This window comes from Cibotium barometz, chromosome 61 (genome assembly GCF_041138505.1).
Source record: "Cibotium barometz isolate CiBa-2024 chromosome 61, ASM4113850v1, whole genome shotgun sequence".
Classification (NCBI taxonomy): domain Eukaryota; kingdom Viridiplantae; phylum Streptophyta; class Polypodiopsida; order Cyatheales; family Cibotiaceae; genus Cibotium; species Cibotium barometz.
The window spans coordinates 14253435-14263263 of record NC_141106.1 but is presented as its reverse complement, the minus strand read 5'-3'; the positions used below and the strand labels follow the sequence as shown (position 1 = coordinate 14263263).

The window sequence follows — 9829 nt, the reverse complement described above, 5'->3', positions numbered from 1 at the left end:
TGAAGCAAAGATTTTATTTCTCAAAAATGCAGGCTATAAGACTGAATTATTATTTTATTTTTTGTTAAAGCGCAGATATTATTATAGGAATTATTAAAATTTTCGAAAATCGAATGGATTAAGATGGTAAAAAAACGTTTTATTCTCTTAAAAATCGATTGATAAAGACTGATTTACTGAAATTTGGAAAAAGATATTAATCCGCGCTTTTTTTTTAAAAATATTAACATAGGAAAGCTTTAGAATTGATAAAATTGTATTATTAAAAATTTGGAAATTGAGTGTTAACCCCCCGGGGAGACACAGACACATATAATTGAATGTAGAAGTTTCTTTCTTGCTTGGAATTTAATGCAGCTCAACTACTCGTAAGTTAAATTACAGGTGAAGGGCAACGTGGGGCCCACAAGCCACTTTTCACGCTGCTGTTGGTCTCCGTAAGTAAAAATAGGCTCACCACTAATAATAATACGCCACGTCATGCAATTCTCTTAATATATTTTCAGTTCTTCCCCCCCAAAAAAAAGCTTTCTCTTAGTATATTTTCAGCTTTTCCAAAAACAAAAGACCACGTCATGCATCCTAATATGCTATCTTGTATAATAATAATATTATGCTATCTTGTATAATAATAATAATAATAAACACACACACAATATTTTTTTTCCTACAGAGTAAAGTAATTTCGGGGAAAAAAACAAACACAAAAAACAGAGACCTACTTTTCCTGGAAAAAAAACAAACACAAAAAAACAGAGACCCATTTTAGTACATAGTGTAAGCTTTTTGTCTAACCGGTTTTATTTTATTTTTTCCCCGGCCAGTGAGGTTTAATAAGCAGAATACCCAAAAATTTGGATCTTAGGAAAATTTGCAATCTCGTGAATCTCTGAATTTAAGGTTAGGCAAAATTACAATCGGTTTCTTCTCACTAAAAATTACACGAAAAGAGTTAAATAATTAAGAGGGTTTTTTAAAGTTCGAAGCTTCTAGAGAGATCGTAAAGTTGAAAATAAACCCCAAAAAAAGGGGGAAAAAATGAAGGCCTTAGAAAAGCTTGCCCACAGTGTTTGGTCACACACAGCTATCACCTAACGTCATCTTGTATTTAGCAACAACTACCCCTCACACCGTGTATATGACTCACGAGCCTCACCCTTCCAAACGATCCAGTACACGTTGCCCTGCTCTAAACTCTCTTTCAATACCTGCAGCTGCTGCCCCCTCTCTGATCTCTCTTATATCCAGCCAATTCCTGATCAGTGTCAAACCCATCAATCGCTAACTCATGCTCTCATTAGGGTAGTCTACTGATCACTTTTCTTCAATTGAAATCATCTGACTCCAGTAGAGATTACATGTCGGTTTTGCTTTTAGTTAATTCAATGGACTTCTTTCTTCCTTACTGTGTATGGTAATCTCTCTCTCTCTCTCTCTCTCTCTCTCTCTCTGAGTGTGTTTAGCAATGATCAGTGCTTCCATAGCCATGCTACCACACAGAATACTCCCCTCAATAGCCTGGTATGAAGCCTTCATCCGGCAGCTAATTTACGATGCAGATCGGAGCTTAGGAAGCCTAGCATTAGCTGCGCTGATTGCCTTGCTGCCATCTCTGATTTTATACCTCTACTCGGTGAGGAGAAGGCCCTCTGTGTACCTGGTGGACTACGCCTGCGTGAAGTGCAACGATGAGTACAAGACCAGCTGTGAGGTGCTGCTTTATTTTTTGCAGGGGATGAGCACAGTAGCAGAGAAGGACATGGTTTTCCAGACCAAGGTTTTCTTGAAGTCTGGCATAGGCGAGGAGGCGTATGTGCCAAGGGCCAATCTAGAAAGAGGCCGCTTCTTGCGAATGCAAGACTCTTATGATCAGTCCCACATGCTTGTTGTTGGAGCTGTGGATGCACTGCTTAAGAAAACCTGCATCTCTCCTCAGGATATCGACATTGTTATTGTTAACAGTGGCATGTTTAACCCTACCCCTTCCTTAACTGCAATGCTTGTCAACTTCTTCAAAATGAGAACTGATGTGAAGACCTTTCACCTTGGTGGTATGGGCTGCAGCGCTGGCCTCATCTCAGTTGATTTGGCTAAGGATTTGCTTAGGGTTCATAAGAATTCTAGATTCGCATTAATAGCTAGCACTGAGGTGATCCAAGCTCTCTATGATGGCAAGGAGAGATCCATGATGGTCACCAATTGCTTGTTCCGGAGTGCTGGGACTGCCCTTCTGCTCTCCAACAGAAGGAAAGACAAGAGCATAGCCAAGCTCGAGCTCCTGCATGTTGTGAGAGTGAACAGTGCAGCCCAAGATGAAGCCCACAACGTTGTAGTTGTTAAAGAAGATGGAGATGGTGTCCCTGGAGCCCAATTGAGCACTCAACTGATCAAAGTTGCAGGCGATGCACTGAGTATCAACATAAAGAAACTGGCACCAAGAGTGCTTCCTGTAGGTGAGCTATGGAAGGCTGGATTGAATGAGGTGAAAAGGAATGTGTTGAAGATGAAGGGAGTGATGCCATATGTGCCCAATTTCAAGAGAGCTTTTGATCACATCTGCATACATCCAGGGGGGAAGGCAGTGATAGAAGGGGTGGGAAAGAGCCTAAGGCTGAGTGCAGAGGATATAGAGCCATCGCTGATGTCTCTACACAGGTTTGGGAACACATCATGCGCAGGGGTATGGTATACATTGGCGTATTGTGAGGCCAAGGGGAGGCTTCAGAGAGGGGACAAGGTGTGGCAAATTGGGTTGGGATCAGGCTTCAAGTGCACAAGTGCAGTGTGGAGGGTCGTGGAGGCAATTGAGAAGCCAGTGTTGGAAGGTAATCCGTGGCTTGATTGCATTCACAGATACCCTGTGCGTGAAGAACTCTTCAACCTACCCCATGTCCGCAGTGTTACAGCCTTTGTTGACGACACAGAAGCCTCCACCAATAGGCGCTACTAGCAGGTAACATTTGATTTGTTGGTTCTGTTTATCCACGTCGAGTTCCTGTCGTCTTGGTCGCTTCTGTGCCACTGCCGTCCGATAATCTACGAGGACTTCAATTCAATGCACCGTCCGTGTGTGCGCCCGCCGCGCGTGTGAAAGAGATGCGCGTGTGAAAGAGATGGGAGAGAGAGCGTGTGTGGAGTCCAGTGTTTATTTTTGAAGGTTGCAGAGACCTTCCACGTACAATTTGACTTTCTGTAGAAGTACAGTTATCTGGCTAGATAATTTCAAACCTTGCACATGAAGGGTTGTTTTTAATATATATATATATATATATATATATTAATAAACTATATATTTGAAGCTTAAAAATTAGTAATTACAAATTATTTTATTTCCAAGTGGCACCCTGGCACCGACGCAAGCCTTATCTTCCAACTTTGGTAATTGCAATTTGACAATTCGTGGCTCACGTTGGCTATATTTCCAAATTCCCGAAGGGCCGAAGCCCACTGTCTGATTCCCACCTCCAGGACCCGGCTCCGGCGCTGGTTCGCTATGGGCATTGGGTGCTGGACCTTGGTTCGTTAGCGTCTTCAAACTTCAAAGGTTTCAAGCATTTCATTTACAAAGGATTGAGACCTTAGCAGTCTCAATCCTTGTGGTGTCAGCGGCCATGACAATGAGGTGATGATGGTGGTGGGGATGACAATGATGATGATGTGAAGACCCATCTCCTCTCACCCTATCTTGAACGGTAGTCATACTTTCCTTTTAGTGTTTCCATAGCTCTCACACAACATACCCCATGACCGCAGTGTTACAGCCTTTGTTGACGACACAGCCTCCCCCAAAAGGCGCTACTAGTAGGTAACATTTGATTTGTTGGTTTTGTTTATCCACGAGTTCCTGTCTTGGTCTCTTCTGTGCCACTGCCGCCCGATAATCTAGGAGGACTTCAATTCAATGCACCGTGTGTGCGCCCGTCGCGCGTGTGAACGAGAGACAGAGCGTGTGTGGAGTCCAGTGTTTATTTTTGCAAGTAGCGTGTGCTTTTGCTTAAGAAGGCCTTTTTCAAATTTGTCTTTCAATGTCAAGGGCATATTTTTTTCTTTGCCTTTCAAAAGACGGCCAACATAAAGGTTATCTTTCAAGTTCCTTAGTAAAACATTTACAAATGAAATGAAATTGTTAAGTCATTGACCCATTGTGGTAACAATATATCCATTGACCAACTGTATTACAATCTCTTTGCTTATGAGGTTTGTTTTTCTTGATCACTATGGTTCTGCTATAAAGCTTCATCTGTTTTCTCAATAAGCTATCAACGAATGTCTTCAAAAAAAGAACTAATTAATGTGTAATGTGTATCTAAAGAAGCAACAAACTAATACCTACATGCCCTTCATGTGCAAGGTTCAATTTTTTTCACCCTTCCATGTGAAAGGCAAATTTTTTTATAGCACTTCAAGAGCAATACTTGATTCTTTTTCATACTTCTTCAGCAGGTCAAATTGCCCTTAGAAGGGCTCTGCAACCTTCAAAAATAAACATTGGTGTGGAGTGACTAGACTGTGCACTCACTGCACTGTGTGTTGGAACTTCGATTAAATCCGTGACCTGTACACTGTGCACTATGTGTTGGAACTTCGATTAAATGTGTGAGAGAGACGACTCAAAAAGTGTGCGTGTCAGAGCTCATGTTGTGGTACTAGCCTCTAGGAGTTCAAGTCAATGTTCGAGTATGTGTGCGTGCAGGGCCTAAAATTGACGGGTGTCTTACAATTTCAATTGACATGTTTTTTTTATCACTCCTTTTCATACGACGTAAAATTTTCAAATGACACCCTTCAAATGACAAGCATTATTTCAAAATGAAAGGCTTTTTTTTCAATAAAACTACCATAATATATTAGTAATATTGAAACTCACAAACTACCATAATATATTAGCAATATTGAAACTCACAAACTTCTTTTCCACAATAAAATTATCACATTGATTAAAACAAAGTCCAAGTATTATCTTAAATTTTTATGCACAAGGAAAAAAAATTCAATAGCAAAGCAGATAAGATTCAAGCCTACCTATGATAGGAGAGATGATTTGGCCTCGAATAAGAACATCTCCAAGATCGCAATCTCCAACATTGTTGTCGATGGTGAAGACTTGTCCCTTTACCACAAAGATAGAGAGTAGGGGAGTTGAACCCCTTCACCACATGAAGTGGCTACACCAAGCTCTCTTCGAGAGAAGGGGAGTTTGTTCTGTTCACCATAACCATGGAAGAGAGCCGACTCCCCCCCTCCCACACTAGAAAGTTAGTACAAAGTAGATAAAAAATCAAACAAAATATAAATGTTTAAGTTTTTTGATTTAAGATAAAACTTAGGTTTAAACTCTTACCAAGCACCTTGAAGCTTATGATACTGAACTAGTCATCATACACATGAATGAGTGAGCTTAGAAAAAAGTACCAACAACGCAAGCACCACATGTACATGTTTAAAAGTACTTCCCTTCACAAACACCACATGTACATACTTCCCTTCATAGATATGCTCGGATAAAATACATGTCGAAGATACTTTTGATACACCTGCAATGTTGTAATATACTTTGTTTCATCACCATGAGATAGCCAATACATATGTGAAACATCATGCAATGTTGCAATATACTTTGCTTCACTACCAAAGGATTACCAATGCAATTATATGCGTGTGCTACGCATACTAGTAGTTGAAATTGCCCCAAAACTAGTATATGTAGAGTCCTCTAGCAAATACATATGTTATGCATGTTCATTTTCTGAAATGTGACAAAATACTTCCTGCCCAACCATCAACTTTTCCCAAAACCACGAGCAACTCCTTCCCAAATGAATCTTTTTACAAAATGCAACCTACAACTTGTATAGTCCAACCATCCATGACTTTTTCCCAAAAGAAAACCTTTTTCCAAATGCAACCCACAAGCTATACAATCCAGCAATGGCAAAAAAACATACATCATTGTAATGGCATTGCCAGCCTATCTTTGCTTTCCAACAAAGTACTAAAGACATCATTCCAATGAATTTGAGACGCTTCACTTGCATTAAGTGATAACAACATCAAGGCATCAAGGGTTTCCAAGCACAAACCACATCTCATGTTATTTTTAATAACATTTTGACGAGAGAAGCCCCGTTCAAATGATGTTGTGCTGGCCGGAACAACAATGCTTGCTTGCCATAAGTGCATCAACCCTGGATATGTATCCCACCATGTTTTTGTATTGCTGCAAATTTCCCAAGAATCATAAATACCCCTATTTCTAGCCACTCTATATAGCATACCCACAAAATCCTCTCGTTCACTAGACACCTTTTGATGTCGATGATTAGACTATCAACATTCAGCTTATTGATAAGCCTTTCCAACCATTCTGTGGTCTTTTTTCCCCTATCAATTGGATCTGGAGGATATCATGTGGAAGGATTAAATAACTTAATTGAGTTGAAGACTCCAAGGTCAAGAAACCTATTATTTAAAGCATCCAACACATTTTGTACATATGCTTTTCTAATAGAGATGGATTCAACAAGAGAACCCACTTCTGTTTCAACATCCTCAGGTAACACATTCAAATTAAGCGTTGTCTCCTCATCTTCGCTACCACTTGATGCTCGACTTCTTTTATTTTTTTTAGCTTGTTTTGGGATTGGGATAAACTTTAATGCATGTGTGTGAGTATGCCCATTACAATCACCATATTTTAGACTCCCTTCCTTTGACATGTCTAGAAACTTAGAAAGATGCTTTGAGCCCACACCAAAATTAGCATCAGAAGTTATACATCTCATTGTTAACTTCTCAAATGTCAAATCCAAATATACACCAATCATTGTGACATCAGTGTTCTCTCTTTGAAACTCCACATTCAATTTATTCAACTCAATAAGAACATCAGCTAGCAAATGGATTACAAATTGCACTTGAAAGATCGTAGCATAGGCATACCACTTCTTCTCATGCATTCTCCATTGCTCCAAAATAGCACGCATTGAAGAAACCAACCTCTCCGTAACTTGCCCTCTAGACAACCATCGAATGGTATGAATTTGCAACACTTTCAAATCGATAACATGAAAATCATGCATCAATTTTCGCAACTCAACAAGCCTATTTGTTGACTTTCCCAACCATGCATACACCTTATTTGCTACCTTCTCAACAAAGGCAAACACATGAGGATTTGACACAAAACCATCTTTTGTTGCTGCGAGTGTCTACCTATGTGCAATACAATGCACACCCATGATTCGTGGAGTTGATGCTTGGAATCGTGCCACCACACCAGTCTTATGACTTATGCATGCTGAAGCACCATCCGTTTGCAAATGCAACAAGTTTATTCATGTCTGAATTGGTCTCTATCATAAATGCTTGGACAGCATTGTAGATTGCCTCACCAGACCCATTGTCTACGGGAAGTAGACCCATAAACTTACAAGTAGGTTGTCCTTTACCACCACCATTCAAATACATTGCATAGATGATCAAATGCTTCTCCATGGTTTGATCCATACTTTCATCAATCAAGATTGAAAAAAAAGGACTCTCACAAATTTCAGCACACGCAATCCCTTTCTAATGTAATCCCTCATGGCTATCAAGAATTCCCTTCCCCAGAAACAAGATTAGTATAAGCACCATACTCATCGGATGCCGGCATATTGGGAGTACCAAGATCCCTTTGGAGCTTACATAGAACTAGATATTTTTCCAATACAATATCATTGCATGCACAAAAATGGACCAATTTTGTGCAAGTTACAATCCTTAACTGTTCAGAATGGACTATAGTTTCAATACCCTCATCTATTGGTCCTTTTCGACCAATCTTTATCTTTGCACGATGAGCACTTGTTGCCATTTTATGATTAGCTGATTTTGCATGCTCATTCAATGATGAAAGTTGAATGCTTTGGGACCCTCCCTCCGTAAACTTATTGACTTTGCCTATATCTTGACACCATATACATTTGATCCTATCCTCATTACATTGGGACTTGCACAAGTATGCCCAAGGATGAAGAAGATTCCATTGATTTTTCCACCTCCTTTTGGGCTTGCTTGATGAAGACTCCGAAGCAACCAGAGCATCATTTGGATAGCTCTCACTCTCATTTCTTGCATTGACATTGACCATTTTGGACATAAATGAGGCTATTGAGGGATGGGATCTACTCTTTTTACGTCTCCCCCTATGAGGCATTACCATAGACCAACCCTCCATATCTAAATTGGCTGCCAAATACATTAGCATGAAGAAAGACTCAATATAAAATCAAGCTCAACACTTTTACAATGCATCCCCATCCTCCCAAGCAAACAACTTTAAGCTAAGGCTTTAAAGATGTTTGGTAGGGATAGATGTGTTATAGCAGTAACAAAGTTACCAAGCTGAATCGCCTACAAATTACAATATTACAAGAATGCATTATACAGTTATTTTGAGTTTGCTAAGATTTCACTTTCTGTCCACGCTCAATCATCATCAAGTTAATCAAATGTATCACCATGGAGTAGAGAAAATTCAAGTTAACCCAATATAATACCTAACTACCATATCATGCACCATCATGTCATTCATTGGTCTCTCCTACAAAAACCATGTGACTGAATCTCCATCTATATTATATAATATACACCTCTTACAAAAGCATGTAGAAAAAATCATGTGATTGAATCTCCATCCATAACACCCACATCAAACACCATTAATACATCCCCTAATTTATTCAAAATCCCTTGTTTTAGGTATGGCCATTGCCCATGATTCATTAACAATTTGAGAAAAAAAAACAGGTTCAGTAATAGGGAAAAAAAGATTACCTGATGCTTGGCCACAACTTTGACAAATAATAGAGCACCACAATGCCACTGCAAGCAGCCTATAGGTCCTTCAGGCACACAGACAGACCGCAACAACGCATGCAAAGGTGAGATGAGTGAGAACAGCAAAGACAAGGTGATTCATAAATATGTGATTCAAATTTAAGACTACACAGTAGGACTCGACCTACATAAAAGAAGCAAAAATATCAACTTTCAAGATTGCACTCCCACACAATACCATCTAAACAAATATCAAGATTCAACAATTAAGATTGAAATATCAAGTTTAAACAAAAGTCAATACCGGACTGAGTCCTACCATCCAAGACAGTTGCCACAGCCCACAGGTTCGAAGATGAGTCTAAAGCGCTCAACACAAAGAGACAAGAAGCGCTCAATGCAGATGGAGCGTCCAGAAGCAAGCGAGAAGCAAGGCAACCGTAGATGTAGAGTCGAGTAATGAGAAGCAAGCTGGAAGCATCCAACCCTTCTGAATCGTAGATAAAAGCAAGCTGCAGGGGATGGGGCTTGCCCCTTAAGAGCCATTTAAGAGCCATCGACCAAGGTGCCCCACTGCCCAAGGGCCGGTGGGTTGTGATTCGTGAAGCTGCAGGGGATGGGGCTTGCCCCTTAAGAGCCAAAGCAAGCTGCAGGGGATGGGGCTTGCCCCTTAAGAGCCATTTAAGAGCCATCGACCAAGGTGCCCCACTGCCCGAGGGCCGGTGGGTTGTGATTCGTGAAGCTGTGAGTCGAGAAGGAAGGCAACTGAGAAGCAAGGCAGCCATAGATGGAGAGTCGAGAAGGAAGCTTCAAGCTTCAAGCGCGCCCACTGCCCAGGCTCCAGCCTCCAACCCCTTGATAAAAGCAAGTTATAGGGGAGGGGGCTCACGAGTCACCCCTCAACGGCCATCGACCAGGTGGCAGCAGGAGGCTCAAGGCCCAAGCTATTAGCCTAAATTCTAATTAGTGAAAGCCTAATTTTTAAAGGCATCTAAAGCATCAAAGCATG

General features: G+C 40.6%; 1 pseudogene across 1 annotated transcript; it reads left to right on the top strand.

Annotated features, from left to right (window-relative positions):
* The first annotated feature begins 1159 nt into the window (after positions 1–1159).
* LOC147604582 (3-ketoacyl-CoA synthase 13 pseudogene) lies at positions 1160–2974 on the top strand (annotated as a pseudogene). The gene has a single exon (XR_015265345.1). The product of XR_015265345.1 is annotated as a 3-ketoacyl-CoA synthase 13 pseudogene (transcript).
* Positions 2975–9829: the final 6855 nt, after the last annotated feature.